The following is a 17,728-nucleotide window of genomic DNA, read 5'->3' as shown; positions in this document are numbered from 1 at the left end:
ACATGAAAATCTCTTCCGCTCTGGATAGTATATTTATTGCTAAACGACGGCCTTCCTCATGTTTGGTGTCCTCGTATTCAATACAAGAAGTGACCAGCTTCAGCAGATCTAAGATATGCTGCCTCGTCCTTCTCATATAATTACGCCAGTCCTCTGCTCTCATCTCAAATCAACAAGCAAGTTTGCATGTGAAATTTGGTCTCTTTTTAACAACCAGTCTTTTGTCTACTTAGACTGCCTTTTTCCTAATAACACCGCTTAGCCAACAGCAATAACTGTGTCTTGATTTAGAGGCATCTTTGCTTTTTCAACTCCACGACCCCACAGAGGGCTGGATCACAATGAGGCTGGTTATAAATTTGGTTTGATCGTGTGACACCTCTTCAAACCTATACACAACAACATGGGCGACCCGGGTTGGACAAACCGTTTGACCGTGTAATGCGTCTTGTAAATAATGCCCCTTTAATAATCCTTAGTTAGTGAGTGACAGCATATTTATGTAAAATGTGAAATTTCGTTTCCACACCTGCATCTCGTAGAGGTCGCTAGCAGCATCCTCTCGGCCAATAACTGTACGCAACTTGTTAACTCTTTTTCTTTCTTCCAAATCTTGCCGCCCAACAACTTCAACTCATTTCTTTACCTAGGCAGAATGACTGAACGCGCCCCGGTGCTTGGCTCGTAGCCAAATTTTCATAGATCAATTCAATCCATGACTTCCATATTTTATTAGACAGAAAGGATATTCTGAAAGCTCTCTCCAGACCATCCAAGATTGGAAGATGCAAATATACCGGAAGATGCATTAGCCATTCTCTGGTAGACATTAGAGGTTGCTCACATGAGGGGACCTGGGGAAACCCAAACGAGCTGTGACGATGTAAGGATGTAAGGAACTGCCTCTTTTTTCTGATTGTTTTTTTCCTACCTTCTGTAGTATACTCCTTCAACTATAGATATAAGATGGAACAAGTTCTGGTTACTAAAGTATCCCCCTGAGTCCCAGCATCTGTGCACGTTGCAAGTGTCAACTGTTGTCAAAGCAGGTGTCTAACATCGTAAACTCTAACCCAGTAGTTCTGGCGTTATTGTGATGCACTCATTTCTAATTCGTAGAGCAGCAGAAATTTTCAGTGTTAAGCTTCCTTAAAAATTTAACTGTGCATTTTAGTTTTTTGTAAAAGAAAACTATTGAGATACCTTTGGCTGTTTCTACGCAATTTTTCTGTCCGCCCTCGGATCATAAAAACTACTGAGGCTAGAGGGCTGCAATGTTGATCATCCACCCTCCAATCACCAAACATACCAGAATGCAGCCCTCTAGCCTCAGTCATTTTTTATCTATGTAAGGTTAAAGTTAGCCATGTTCGTGCGTCTGGCACCGCCATAGGTGCCAACAACACAGACCACATGAGAGTTTTACACAGCATTGTACGCTGTACAGAAAAGCCGAATGCGCCGAAGAAACTTCGGCGCATTTTTTTATTTGTTTTTAAGTTGCCTCTCTTGACTCTTTTGTCAGAAAATCCGATTGTATTTTGTTTGGGAAATAATTGTCAAAGTTATTTTCACCAGGCAATAATCTTTATTTAAATGCATTTGCCTAATTTTCGACTACATAAATCATTATTTTAGGATCTCCTGAGGAATGATCTATACTTTTTTTTGTCATGCTGCCGCTTTTAACTTTCTTAGGTAAGAAATTAGGTTATCATTATATACAACTAGTTACCAATATGTCAGTTCCCAATTAACTATTCCCAACTAACCAATGAAAGTTTTTTTTTTATGTCCTGACCCGCACTAGAGCCAGTCTCTTTGGTCACAAACTTTCGTTTAATCTTTTCCTGTACCATTTCTTTATAAAAAAGCATTTCCTATTATTAAAGTATCTAAAATTGTTTCCCAGTTTGACTGAAGAGATTTTGAGCTAACCCAATTCTAGTACCAAATTGAAATATTTCTGTCGGCAGTTCTTGCAAATTTCTTTTAGTGTATAAAAAAGAACCTTTGCCTCCCGTTGCGTTAAAGAGGATGTTGATTATATTGTATAAGACGTTATCGTAGAAAAAAGGAAGGCTATGTATGTGGAGTGGAAATGTTGTTGAGGCTGTATTTGCGTTGTCAGTTTACACAACTCTTAGAGAGGATGAAAAACGTTTCACTGGCTTATAGCAGGAAAGAGAAAGTTTTAGCTGAGTTACCTGTACCTGGTAGATGCCCTTCAAGTTTCTGGAACTTTTTAAAATTTTATTTTATTTTATTTTTTCTTGTTCTGGGCCTCTGTATGTAAACAAGTTTCATCACACATTTAACCCACGGGTTTTACCAGATATTGTATGCATTTATAAATAGCCTTAAATACCTACTGATATTAGATTTAAGTTGTTTTGAGGAAACGGATAGCAGCTTTGACGAAATGCAGAAAGAAATGAGGAATCTTAGAAAGTCTGCAGTAGGATTTGAAGGGTAACCTCTCCGGCCCCAACTCGCCATGTTCTGGGTTCGAATATAAAGAGCGTTAAGCATAAGCTCACCTCATATATATATATATATTTATATTATATATATATATATATATATATATATATATATATATATATATATATATATATCTCTCTAATATGTAATTCTGTGGAAGGGCATAGCCGGATATATATATATATATAATATATATATATATATATATATATATATATATATATATATATATATATATATATAATGCGTGATGCGTGTGGAGTGGCATAGCTGTTATATAAGACACGTATGCTGATGAGCAATTAAGATTGCTTTCTTGTTCATATTTATTTCCAACGTTCCGTAATTTTTATTTATAGTTACATCTTCAAGGGCTCAAATATAGTTAAAAACAATACATAATTAGCAAGACACTCAAACATAAATTTTTGACACTTAAAATTATACATCTTTTAAAAAATCAAGGTATATTAAAATTCACAAATTAAGATGTTGTATTGGACTAACCTTCCATCAGAGGAAAAAAAAAAAATGTAAAAAGAAAAAAAAATATTCCTTTATGTTTAATGGGGAAACCAGTTATTTGATCAACAAGGACTCTAAAATGGGTAATTCCTGGGTGTTGGGTGTTTGTCCGATGGTTTTAAAAACTTTATTTTCAATGTCTGCTTTGGAGCTTCTAGCGTGAGATCTTACATCAGAACGTTCCGGGTTCGTGAGTCTGCTTTCATAGCAGGAAAATGTTCTTGTATTACCCAAGTAAATTTTCTTTTAAAGAACTGTCACAGGCACAGGGGAAGCTGGCATGAAATTCTGATTTTGGTACAGCAGGATATTTTACTGGCGGGAAGAAGAAATAATTGTTTAGCAATTTTCGGCAAATCTTACTGGCAAAATGAGCAGGAAATCAGTTGTTTTTAAAATAGTTTGCTAAAAATATATATGCCACCTTCCTTTATGTCTGTGATAGTCCTTTAATGAAAGAAATTTAACTCGGGTAATACAAGAATATTTTCTTGCTATGAAAGTGAATCCGATTCCGAAAAATCCGTTGACCATCCGCTTTCTGTTTCGGTTCAAGATCGCCTGTGTCCTTTCATGTCCTATTTTGTGGTGCATACATATATTATACTTGCCCCCAGGTGTAACTCGGGGACTTATGTGGGATCCACACGGAGGCCCCTTAAGTTTGTTTGTTTGTTTGTTTGTATGGTGTTTTTACGTTGCATGGAACCAGTGGTTATCAGCAAACGGGACCAACGCTTTGCGTGACTTCCGAACCCACGCCCCGAGAGAACTTCTATCACCAGAAATACACATCTCTTCACCCCCTCAATGGAAATAACCATGAATCGAACTCGAGGGCCACCCGAGGTGGCACGCCAACCCCATACCGACCACGCCACGGAGGCGCTTGGAGGCCTCTTAAGGCACTACGCATCGATTGTCACAGAGGGGTCAGTTTCCGGACAGGCAGCAGACTCACGAACCCGGAACGTTCTAATACAAGAGCCCACGTTAAAAGCTGCAAAGCAGACATTGAAAATAAAGATTTTAAAATCATCGGACAAACACCCAACAGCGCCTCAGTGGCGTGATCGGTATGGTCTTGGCTTGCCACCTCGGTGGCCGCGAGTTCAATTCTCGGGCATTCCATTGAGGTGTAAGAGATGTGTATTTCTGGCGATAGAAGTTCACTCTCGACGTGGTTCTGAAGTCACGTAAAGCCGTTGGTCCCGTTGCTGAATAATCACTGGTTCCATGCAACGTAAAAACACCACACACACACACACACACAAACACCCAGGAATTACCCATTTTAGAGTCCTTGTTGATCAAACAACTGGTTCCCACATTAAACTAGCGGTCAACAGCCACTTCCCTCTTTTTGTATTGAGGTGTATTTTTTTTCTTCTTTTTCTTATTTTTGTTAGTTTCCTTCCACTAATTTTTCTTTACTCTTATGGAAGGCTGGTCCAATACAAACATCTTACTTTGTGAATTTTAGGATATCTGATTTTTAAGAAATATAATTTTATGTGCCATAAAATTGTTTGAGAGATTTGCTAATTATGTGTTTTTTTTAATTTTTTTTATTTTTATTTTAGAACCATTGAAGATGTCATTTTAAATAGAGACTACGAAACGTCGGGAAATAAATATGACAAGGGAGCAATCTTTAATTACCCATCGCCTACGTGTTATAATATATATATATATATAATATATATATACATATATATTATATATATATACATATATATATATATGTGTGTGTGTGTGTGTGTGTGTGTGTGTGTGTGTATACCCTTCTTTGATTTGTAATAAAAAATTAGTGTTCTATCAGACTAACCAGTATTGCGAAAAAAAAATAATAAAAAAAAATTTGAAAAATATAACCGTTGAATGAGCAGATATTATTGTTTGTCTTTTGCGAGTCAAAGTCGCCAACAAGTAAAAGGAATTCTACCTGAAACGGGTTCCCAAAAATGTCAGTAACAAAACTCGATAAAATAGAACTGGAGAAAACGCGTACCTATATTTAACTTCTAGAGAGATCACTCAACGCTGGAGAAATTTTCCGGGAATATATTTATGTTTATATCATGAGTCTCGCAGATTTTTCTAGCCAAAAGGGAAAAGGGGAAGAAACAGGACAAAGTATTCATTCATGGAGTTAACGACCCAGATGACGTGTATAAAGTTGATCTTTATTTTTAGCTGTAGCTGGGAAGTTGGACAAGTCGGTTACGTATTCGGCTACCGTTCCCAGGGTCCGGGTTCGATTGTCCGCTCTGCCAACGGTAAATACGAGGAATTTATTTCTGGTAACTGAAGTTCATTTCTTGATGTGGTTCGGATCCCACAATAGGCTGTAGGTCCCGTTGCTAAGTAACCACTTGGTTCCTAGGCACGTAAAAATATCCAATCATACAGGCCAACCCTAGGAGAGCTGTTAATCATCTTGGACTGGTAAAACTAGCGTATACTTGACTTTTAGTGATATCTCAGATAAAAATAATGCATTGTTCAAGCGAATAAGAAAATGAAGTGCATTAATTAATATCTTCATTGGCTAAAATATTTTAGATAAATATTAGAACTTTATCTGTGAAATTAGTAATAACATATACATAAAATATATAAACGAAAAATAGATTAATGAGGTAAATAAATTAAAAATCTGGATGAGAATTAGGAACAATAATCACGTACATCGAGGGAGAACTATAAGCAAGACTGAAATGGTTTTCTGCTTCTGTAACGACCGACAGAAAAGTCTTCTAAAAGAACATAAATTTCCAGAATGTACGTGAACAGAACAGTAGATGAAATACCGAGCTATTATATAAACTAATTTCATATCCAGTTACGTACAAACTTGTATATTTAGATTACGATATATGTGTCCGCACAAATCCGTATCTCTCTCTCTCTCTCTCTCTCTCTCTCTCTCTCTCTCTCTCTCTCTCTCTCTCTCTCAAAACTTTGAAACAGGCGTACGACAGAAAAGCCAATCACGCACGTAACCCGTAGGCTCTTTTTTGTTAAAAATGTAAAAATTGGTTTCCCTCTTTTCAAGAACACTGGAATAAATTATTATGGCTTTTTATTAGGGCACTCTCTCTCTCTCTCTCTCTCTCTCTCTCTCTCTCTCTCTCTCTCTCTTTAAAATGTGCTGTAGAAAAAAAGAAGTTAAAAGAAAATAAAGTGAAAAAAAAAAATACAATGAAATGAAAGGAGTGGACTGAATATGAATCTTGTCGAGACATTACGTACATGAATTGCTTTTACATCATAAAGAAATATAAGATTCTTCATTTAGATCGAGTTAGCAGTAATTCCAATGTGATCGTTCATTCACTTTAAACAATCTTCTCTTATACACGACACCCACCAGTCCCTGAGGCTTCTCTTCGCTTTCACTATAGTAAGCTTCCTCTCATTTATAAGCATTAGCCATTCAGATTACATTTACGACCACTTTTCTTACTCCACAACTTTCCCACACAAGTTTTGCTCTCCTTTAAAAATTCAAATCATTAGTAATTTCTCTTTAGTCATGAAATTATTTCTCTGCTATTTCAAAACTATATAAAAAAGGACCTTATGAAGGTAGGGACGTCAGTGCACATCGTGCGGTTTACTGTAGGCATTACTTAAGGTTCTTTGCAGAGTCCCTTCGACCCCTAGATGCATCCCTTTCATTCCTTTTATAGTACCTCCATCTATATTCTCTCTCTTCCATCTGACTGTCTAGCCTTTCCTAACAATTGTTTCATAGTGCAGCTACGAGGTTTTCTTCCTTTCAAAACTTTTTACTGTCAATTCCCCTTTCTGCGCTGGATAACCTCATAGATCCCAGCTCTTGGACTTTTGCTCATAATTATAAAGAATAAATGAATGGCTTAGAGTCTTAGACAAATGTAGGAAATACTCTGCAGATGAATGGGAAACACGTAAAAGAAACTAAAATTTTGGACATGGGAAAGAGAAATGGATGAAAAGTAAATCCTGAATGAGTATAAGAAGGCAAGAAAGGCACAAGAAAAGATTCACATGAGAAAACTGAAAAGACGCTGATCGGCAGAGCGAGACTGAACAAGACGAAGCTAAATGACAGGAAAAAGTTTAAAGGGGATTGGCTTTTATGTTTACATTAAGAAGAGGCAAATGAATATTTTGGGCATTTATTACATTATTGATCAACATACAATATTGTTCAGAAGGAATTAAGTGTCATATAATACCCACATCAGAGAGATCAAAATTTACATACAAGTTTTATTCATTCTTTGGTTTCACTTCTGTTGTGCACCTCTGAGCGCCGCTGTAATAGGTTGTTTCGCCTTTGCCGTTAAGGTCCCCATTTGACAATAGATATCATATTTCGTTACTTTTTTCGTGATGAATTATCAATTTTGGTCCTAATCGAAGGAAGACCAAGAAAGAGATGGCATGATTGTGTAGGGGAAGATATGGTATTAAAAGGTATTAATGAGAACGATGCACAGGACAGAAATCGATGGAGACGACTCATTCACAACGGCGACCATATTTAGAAATGGGCTAAAGCTGGGAAGAAGAAGAGGTCCAAATCGTGATTTCCTGTGAACCTTTATGTCCAGTAAAGTCCCTCCATACAATCAGTGGTAGGTGGATGGCCTTTCCTACGGCTTCATGTAAGGCGTTGATAATTATCCTCTTTCCTCGACCTGAGCAGGATACTTTTGTTGTTTGAAGATTGAAGTTTACTAGCAGGATGTCTGTATTGTAAATTCACTTTCTTCAGTTAAGCGTCTCCTTTCGATCCGTACATTATTCATAAATCTCCCTTCCTCAGTGACGTTACTTTCTCTCATAAAGTCTACATAACCAATACCAGGTGGGATTAATCAATCACATTTGCTGCCCGAGAAATGTTTCATTAATCGCATGTTTCATTGAAAAATGTATGAATATGCCCCCATCTGTAGTATTGTGTCCATCCTTCTTTTTTTTCTTTATTATTTATACTTTGTTTAACATCTACCTTTAGGTCTGCAAAGTTTAATTAAACTGTCTCATATGCTGTTCCCCTCACCTGCCTTAATGTATTTAACACATTTACTGATATTTCTTTGGTTGCTCCTATCCCCAGTAATTTGGTCTGCTGAGGTACGCCAGCGGGCTCACATAAATCGAACTGCACTCCTTTAAATATAGGTTTTACATGTTTCTATATATCTTGCTGACTGGAATATTATATATATATATATATATATATATATATATATATATATATATATATATATATATATATATATTCCATCCGTCAGCAAGATATATAGACTTCAGAGGGTCCATGATACACATGTCGTTAAAAAGGCCAAGTTTATTAACAGCAAAAGACGTTTCGCACTAATGACTCAGTGCATCATCAGTCTGTGAAAAGTAAAATACAATAAAATACATTATTAACATAAAAGGAATTCACAATGTAATTAAAATTTACAAGTTAAAACAATAAAAAGTAAAGCATAAAAAGCACATAAAACAGAAAACAAAAAGAGACTACCAAAACACCAACCGTCCATAAGCAGGAGAGAAGAAGGGAATGACAAAACAATGGCGTCCAAGACCAGACGACAACTATGCCAGATACAAAGTTGCTGAGGAAGTATTACTATTGAGAGAGGAAACCAGTCTTTTAATGTATAATGATTCTAAAGTTGTTAAGTGTTCAATTATATATATATATATATATATATATATATATATATATATATATATATATATATATTGCGTGTGTGTGTGTGTTTGTGTGTTCCCCATGGCTTACTGGTCAAAGAAGCAAGAGGGCAAGAGCCATCGTACGTCAGTGGGGACACTTCCTAAAAATCCACTTTCCCTTTTTAGACCTTATAAGGAGTAAAACGCGTACCTGGTGGTTCGTCTACCGTGGTGAATCATCGTAAAGTTAGAAAAGGATGTAAGTTGATACATTCAAAAAGGATTTGCGAAGAACTTGAACGTTAACACTCTCTTGAGAAATTTGATTTTAGGAAAATAGCGTTTAATGAAAAAAGCTTTTACATTTTATATTTGCTATAGTTCGTCCTTACCTTTTATTTTGGACACAAACAACAATTAAATGTCCATTCTCTTCGTTCATGGTGTCCTCCCATTTTTATTTACACCTTATAGGGTGCACTGTAGGCATTACTTAAGGTTCTTTACAGTGTCCCTTCGGCCCCTTGCTGCAACCTTTTTCAATCTTTTTACTGTACCTCTGTTCATATTCTTTCTTCCATCTTACTTTGCACCCCTCTCCTAATAATTGTTCCAACTGCCGGGTTTTGCTCCTGTTACACCTTTCAAACCTTTTTAATTTCAATTTCCCTTTCAAAGCTGAATCACCTCATAGGTCCCAGCGCTTGACCTTTGGCCTAAACTTTATATTCCATGCTATTCTGCCACTTACTAGATGCCTTCTCCCTGCAGTGCAATATTGTTAATAAATACAATACTGGTAATTCGATAGCAAAGGGGCGCATGAACTTATAAAAAAGTAGTTACCTAGAGTTATGGAGAACAGTGTATAGAATTCTTAGATACTAGTCATTAAGTGAGGAAACGCTAATTAGTCCCCAAAAAACGTCACTTTAATATGTAAAAACATTGGCCAGAAAATTCGGTCTCAAAAAACTCGGTCTGGAAAATTCGGTCTCGGAAAATTCGGTCTCGGAAAATTCGGTCTCGGAAAATTCGGTCTTGGAAAATTCGGTCTCAGGTTATTGTGCTTGGTATATGAACCATTTAGTTTGCTTGCTGTTTTTGCATATCATATGTTTATAAGATATAAAGGGAAAACATGTATAGCAAAAACTAGTGCTAGAATACCTATAAATCACATTAGTTTTAAAAGATCATTGAGCTAAAAACAAATGACTGAAAAAGTGACGAATGCAATATGCACAGGCTAAATCTCTGTACTTTCCCATTTCTCTAGGATCCATTCTTACACCATGAATACGGAAAATTGTATCTCTCGCAAGGGCAAGCCACGGCTACATTTTGTTTCTCACCAACATGGCAGTAGCTTCTATAAGTGTAACTGTTCCTGCGGAAAACTTAACTGAAAACTTAATGTGTTCGAATTCCGTTGTGATAAATCATATTTCACTCAAGGACACCGTAGAAAAAGGTGTCATTTTTAAGTTTCTATCTTCAAGAACACTAGTTTTTACCGATCCAAGCGTTGAAATAACCAATTAAGTGATAGGTTAGGTAGGTGTTGGTTAGGATAGTGCCCCATAATATTTAAATTTACCCTGTTTTGGACTGCTTTTCACGTTTGAATTTTTGGCCGGCACTTTTTCATTTCCGGTTTCTTTTATCCTTTCTTATGCACATTCTTGGCGCTCCTCTTTTAAATCTAATATATTTAACAACTTTTTGAGCGATATTTAACTCCTTCACCAGCTTTTCATCAACTTTGTCTCTCCAACCTCGATTCCCGCTTGTGGTCCCCCAAGATTTTTGGTGGTTGTAAGGGTTTTCCATCACGTATTTAATGATACCGAAGCATAAATACTGTTGCTTTAGAATTTCAAGCTGTTTAACTCATAGAAACTGGTGCGCCCATTTCCTATAGCATGGAGGAGTGATGTAGTGGTTGCATTTGACAACGTTCTCAAGGGTCGTTTGTAGGAGAAAGGGAGCTGAAAGCACAGATTCTCGCCCCGATTTTGCCAAGTTTCCTGGTGAGTGAATGTGTTTGAGATTTTTTTTTTTTTTTTTTTTGCCTTGCTTAACGAGTGTCCTGTTAGTAATTAAAGTAACGTAAAGGGGAAAATGTGGCTGGGGGAAATTTGTAAGCCAGGAGTGGTTAACGTAAATGTGGGGAGGTCTTTCTTGCTTTTGTTTTTTTAGCTTGTGATCCCGCCACAATAGAATTGCCAACATGTTATGATATCCCTAGAAGTTAAGGAGAAATCAAAGTAACCAAGAACGAACAAGGACTGAAGATTTACGATATAGGAAGGCCGTTACATAGGGAGCCCACCCTCGTTTGTCTTCTAACGTCATCTAAAGAAAACGGGAGTTTCCCGCCCCAAGTCTCAATTTTCATAACAGTAAACAAAACTTGTGAACTTTTAATATCTTTCGTAAGTTAGCTATATACAATACGAGGTCCTTCATTTCAGGCGCCATGGCAGAGTGTGAAACAGGTGAGTAGCCCTTTGGATCTTTTGGCGATCCTGTGATTGGAAATAAGGAAAAACATTAAATTATAGCCAGTTACCTTAGTACGTACCTAGCTAGGAAGTACATTAACCCAGCCCTAGCTACATCAAATAGACTAGGCAGATATAATTGACTAACTTAGTTTAGCTAGTCCATTTAATATAATGGATTCCATTCAGGCATCTTATACCTAATAGGTAGGTAGTAGCTAACCTTCGGCGAAACTATGGAACAAATAGCTAGCCTAGCCATTACCCTACTTTGGGGTATCCTAGGAGGGCAAAGCCCCCCTTTGTCCCCCAGGCCAGGTTAGGTTAAATTGAGGCACAGCAGGGTATTATTTCAGTTTCAACCATTATGGGAAATCTATTAGGTATATTGATATTTTTCCCGAGTAAAGCACGTGATAACAAAACACTTCTTCTCAATACATTATTGTCGCTAATGCATACTTACAGAGAAAAAAAAAAAGATTAAGTTTTTACCTCGAATTTTTCCTAAGTCGGGAGAGGTGTTTCCTCTACGGTAATGTTTACTTTTAATGAGCCCTCTAACTTACTTTCTTACGCAAACAAAAGCAGTTCCAGTTACTCATTATTGGCTGAGAGGTGTGACATCGTTATGACGTCATGGGTTTCATAACCAATTACGAATGACTTGAGTCGAAAACTAAGTTTCACTAGCATTTCAGCGGAGTAATACAGTTAGGCTACCTGTCTAGTGTCCACTGGTATCCTTGTTTGACTGAATACTTGAATAATGAAGCAAAAAACGGCATTTTGTCTTCCTGTACCTATGGCAGAGGTAGTGGCTGGCCCTTCTGGCATTAATTTTGACAGACCTTCGATTTCCTACCGATTGTTTGCAGTGCAATGTGGTCGTCGGGTACCTGGCCACTTCCTACTTTAAGTTGCATGTCAGGGAACCTTGCAACGGCTTCACGTTTTCCCTCAAAGCACCAGCACATTTTTATCACCAACAGTTTAAGGTAAGCTTCATTAATTTATAGAGTATATTATAATGGTGGTAGTATAACGATGTATACAGCAGTACCATCACTTTGGATTTGGTTTGATGGATGTTAGTAGTGGCCTTAAGGGGGGTCGCAGGGGGGCAGAGCCCCCCCGCTAGGCCTAGTAGGGGTACAGGGCCCTAGTAAGGTTAGGTGGTTGTATTAGGTTGGTAGTGCCCCGAAAATCACTGTGGCCTTAAGGGGGGGTCGCAGGGGGGCAGGAGCCCCCCGCTAGGCCTAGGTAGGGGTACAGGGCCCCTAGGTTAGGTTAGGTGGGTTTGTTAGGTTTCTGTGGTGCCCTGAAAATTACTGTGGCTTTAAGGGGGGGTCGCTGGGGGGGGCCCTACCCCCTCGTAGGCCTAGTTAGGGGGTATGGGGGAGGGGTGCTGGAACATTAATTATTCATTTATTGCAAATATCATCAATGCCCCAACACCCTTCCCCCCCCTTCCCCCACCCCCAAAACCCCGGTTCCCAAAGGGTGTCCCCCCAAAAAAAAATTAATTGTACTTGTGGGATGAACTAGGGTATACATAGTAAATCTCTAAATCGGTTGGTTTGCAGTCAAAATAAACGTTAAATTCATTGAAACCACACTATTTCTGATGCAACAAATATATTTTTATTGCATTTTTCCAAATTTGGCTGAAACTAAAAATTTACCCACAGCAGTATTTTACCCAAGTACTACTAGGTATGTATGCAGTATTAGGGTAAAACACCGCATGGCCTTCAGCAGGCCATGTACGATCAATGCATGCCACCCTCCGAAAAAGTACATTATAACTTGTCCTGACACTGGAGATGGGCATCAGTCGCGACTTGTTGTTGCTGGGAAACGGAGCTAGCTAAAGACCTCTACTCCTTTCGAAGTAAGTATTTTCTCCAAAGTTAGAAATTAAGGCCAAATTTTAAGATTTAAACAGAGGGTAGTGAAAAGGGTGTCCACGGCAGTGGAAATCTCACCAAAACGCTTTCGAAATTTTTACTTGGGCTTCTTTTTTTTAGAAGATTCACGCCATCTCGATGTTTACAGAGTCGCTTGTGTCAACAAACTTCCCATTTCCTGTGATAAATCCACACACCACTTGTACCCACAGACACTGGGGCACTTTAATCACAACAATCGGAACACGGTCCCTTACCAGGACGTTTTTAAGTAAACAACTGTTTTGGTAGAAGACGACGACGAAGCATGCACTTAGATAATTTTTTGAATAAATAGGTACTAGTTATCTATTCTATTAGGCTATCCCATGCATAATATAAAATAGTATAGGGTAGGTACTTGTTAAGATACAGTTTGCCGGCAGGTTTCTGCTCTTAACCTACTCTGCGTTGGTCCAGTTTACCATGTGGTAACCTCCATTAGACTTGCAGTGTTTTGAATAGTACACTTGCCTAGAGTAGGCTAAGAAATCTCATTTCCACATATCTATTAGTTAGGCTTGCATTTTGTCTTGTTTTCAGGGATAGCTAGTAAATTATTCCCAGTTCAGTTAGCCTGGGCTGACCAAGTTTAGGTAATTTTCAGTTCATAGCAAAAACCAAAAAATCCAAAATATTCTCAGTATTAGGCTATACTGAAGCAGTCATGATTGAAGTCTAATTCATTCACAAGCAGGTTATATCAAAGTCTGCTCTCCAGGGCTTAAATGCAACTTCTTTACTACGGAATTAGCTTAAATGATTTTAATCCCAGTTCAGTTTTGGATCTGCAGTCCAACCACCATCTTTAATATAGTAATAATGAATGTCTTCTATGTAATAGGTGATGCTATATATTCTTTAGGAACAAATAAATTTTCAATGTAATTTGTAGTTTTTCTAGCCATACAAACCTCAACCACCAGGTTTGTCCCTGAGACTGAAGGAAGAAGGGGTTGGAGATGGCAGTAGAGTAGGTAAATGGAATTTCCCCGTCTCTCCCAATAACCACCAATTTACCACCTTGTTAGTAAATTCAACAACTGTTTTCAGCTTGTTCTGAAGGATATTCCTGTATAAAAAAAGGGCCTGGCTTGTATACTTAGGAAAAATACAAATTATACTTTAATGATTTATTTCATTTGATTTGTGAAGCAAGTTAAGAGTAGTATGTATGATGAACTAGTAAGGCCAATTTCTTTATATTAATTCAAAGATTACAGACAGGATTACCAATGTTTTTTGTAGTAGAAAGTAGTTTTCTTTGTTTTGTATACACAAATATTTTTGTTTTATGTTGCAGAATATGACTTAGACACATTAACAGCAATGCTGGATGATGATGATGACACAGAAGGATGGACTGGGGAGCACATGTCAGCCACTCCAAAGCAAGAGGACCCTGAATCAGAATTGAACATCTTAACAGGAATGCTAGATGAAAGACTGAAGCTGAGGAAAACTGTCCATCCACTGGCAGTTTCCTTCCTCCTGGATTTCACCAAACTAATAATACTGCATCTGATCTCGGTCTTACTTTATCAGATGAAGATGAGGAGCCCCTTCCAGTAGCCAAAATTCAAGTTTTAGTTCTGCCTTTGCCAATTTCCAGGTGGTTTCACGTAAAGGAGAATGTAACCAGAAGCCAAGTAGTGAAACTACCACAGAAATTGATCCCCTTGAGATGGAGCTGAGGCAAATAGAGGAGCGCATGAAACTGCTTAAGGATCAACTGTCAAAAAAGAAAGGGCTGAGTCATGGTGCAGAGGCTGAATCCAGTAAACGATTCACCAAACTAACAAATATTTCAACAGTATCAAAATCCACTGTCAGAACTCTTACTGAGAAAGAGGAGTCAGCCTTATATAAAAAATATGGTAAGAAAAAAGCATCAGTCACCAGGGGGACACAGATTCTGAAGATGAAGAAGATGAAAGGAATCCTATGGAGCAGAAGTACAATAGCTTTGGACGGGAAATCAAGAAAAGGATTGCTCATGAGGCTAGTGAAAAACAGCAGAATAATAATTCTTTGCAGAAAAGGCATGAGGAAGTACTCTCACGTGTTAAAGTTACTTCAACAGCTCAAGGACCGGGCTGGAAAGGTGTGGATGGGTCACTTGTTAATCTAAAGCAGGCAGGGACTAGTAAGGTGGTACCTGAGGTGGATAAGAATGTGACTGTTGACTTTTACTCAGGGATAAGAATTATGTGAGTTTACCTTTTTGTGTGTTTTTTCTCTTGGTAAATTGTGAACTACTTGGAATTACATTCAAGTTCAAGTTTTTTCTTCATTCAGTTGTGCCCACAAAGCTCAAACTTAAGCTTTTATAAACAGCTTTTGTGTTGGTGATCAATATTGAACTATTAAGTACTACATGTAGTTAACTTGACTTTAAGTTTGAAGGGGATGTTTGACTTGTTGGTCTTTGGGTTGAACAGGATACCATATTCATTTTCATTTGACCCTTAGTTTCTACCGAGTAATTTGCTGGGTAGTGTGTTGGTGATATGTTACAGTTAGGGTTGTGAAAAAGTTTTTTTAGTTTAGTGTTTTTTCAGGAAATTTTTTTTTTACATATGTGAACTTACCAAACAGTTAATACCTAAAAGCTTTCTACCTCGGCAGTCCAAAATTCAAATTTTGCAGTAGCGTTACCATCGCTTGTGTGGGCGAACAGGTCCTGCCCACTTTCAGGATCATCAGATACAAAATAGCGTAGCATGCCAATTCATTTTCTGCCGGCTCCTGACTAACATTGGTGGTTTGTGTGCAGTCCTTGCTTCATCTTTTGGATTATTTTCCAGTAGTTTTGGTGAGGCATTCATCTTGAAGTGTTTTTTTTTTTTTTTTTTTTTTTTTTTTACTAGTAAGCCAGTTGGCTAAGGTTAGCTTTATTGCTTTTCCATCAACTATGTCAGATTCTAAATTCTCTGGGATTCATTATTACACTAAAGGATGTAAAAGACTTTTCTAGACTCATAGACTCCACAAGGAGATCGGAATTAGACCATCTTATTAAGAATATCTTCTGTATGTTCGGAGTAGTGAGCTTCCTTGATTGCTCTTTACGTTGGGCAATCTGAAAAAGAGAGAACTCAGGTGTTCTTTCACCACCAAAGGAATGTCTTGGACATAGAGGCCTGCCCTTCTTTACTCTCCTCTGGATAGTAAACACTTTTCGATGAAGATACAGTGATTATGGTGTCTTCTGACTTTCAGGAGAAGTCAACCCCTGACCCCCTCTCTCTCATTCAACCAAGTGCTCTCGTGGTAACACTCTTAGCTCACACCCTTCTCCTTCCACACACGCTCAGCAGTTTCGTGATGGGGAAGCTCTAGGTCATTCCCTAGATTGAGGGGAAGAGTATGTTTCACTCCTCGAACCATTAAGAAATCTTCCTCAAAAATCCCCGCTAAGAAGTGAAGGGGCAGTCATCCATGCACCTGCAGAAGCAAGGTTCTGCCAGTTTTTGATGAACTGGGAAGCAAGAGGGGCGGAACCTTGGATCGTAAATTGTTGAGGGAAGGCTACAACATTCAAGTGTTCCACCCATATTCAGCTCTCCGTAGATTTAGCCTACTCTAAAAATTCAGACATTTATTACCCTGTCAAGAAGTTTTGTCACTCTTGGAGAAGAGGGCCATAGAGTTAGTAGTAGATCCGCTAACTCCCAGGTTTTACAACTTACTACAGGCAGTCCCCAGTTATCGGCGGACTCGGTTAATGGTGATCTGGTTTTATGGTGCTTGTGTAGCACCATAACAGGCCAAGTTTCGGTTATCGGCGCCATAAGGTGCCGATAATGGAGGTATGGTGCCATAACATACCTAACAGAGGTGCCATTAACCAAAACTTGGTGCCATAAGCACCATAAATTGCTGAGTTTCAGTTAATGATGGCTCGCCTATCAGCACCCTGTCGAGAATAGAACCCCTGCCAATATCCAGGGACGGTATTGTGTTGGCGTCCTACCTCGGTGGTCTCAGGAGGTTCGATTCTCTTCCATTCTATTGAGGAGTGAGAGAGGTGTATTTCTGGTGATAGTAGTTCTCTCGACGTGGTCCAGAAGTCACGTAATGCCGTTGGTCCCGTTGCTGAATAACCACTGGTTCCATGCAAGTAAAAAGACCATACAAATAAACAAAACAAACAAATAACCGGGGACTGCCTGTATATGTAGTTCCCAAGGCCTCAGGGGACTTGAGGCATGTGTAAGATGTAAGCAACAAATCTTTTTGTCCGAAAGACAAAATTCAAAATGGAAATGAATCAGATGGTTTTGTTATCCATTCGTTGGGGGATTGGATGATCTTCATTGATATGGAAGATGCATATTGCCATATCCCAGCTCACCTAGACTCGAAGTTTCTTCGATACGTGTTCTGAGAGTATACCAATTCTTTGCTTTGGTCTTTCGACAGCCCAACAAGTGTTTACTCGCATCTTAGCCCCCATTGCGAATGGCTGCAACTAGTCGGGATAATAGTCTCTCTTTACCTGGATGATTGACTTCTTCAGTCTTAGACAGAGGAGACGTACACAGAGGGCCTGCACTCTGATAAACTTGGGGA

General features: G+C 38.3%; 1 protein-coding gene and 1 pseudogene across 1 annotated transcript in view; one reads left to right on the top strand and one right to left on the bottom strand.

Moving 5' to 3' along the window:
* LOC135201016 (protein MCM10 homolog) overlaps positions 1 to 17,728 on the bottom strand; it is a 219,168-nt gene that overhangs the window by 56,056 nt on the left and 145,384 nt on the right.
* The window catches only part of LOC135200476 (protein MCM10 homolog), a 103,115-nt pseudogene continuing 96,431 nt past the window's right edge, over positions 11,045 to 17,728 (top strand).

The sequence above is a fragment of the Macrobrachium nipponense genome, chromosome 27 (assembly GCF_015104395.2).
Source record: "Macrobrachium nipponense isolate FS-2020 chromosome 27, ASM1510439v2, whole genome shotgun sequence".
Classification (NCBI taxonomy): Eukaryota; Metazoa; Arthropoda; class Malacostraca; order Decapoda; family Palaemonidae; genus Macrobrachium; species Macrobrachium nipponense.
This window is presented reverse-complemented; position numbering and strand designations above follow the sequence as displayed.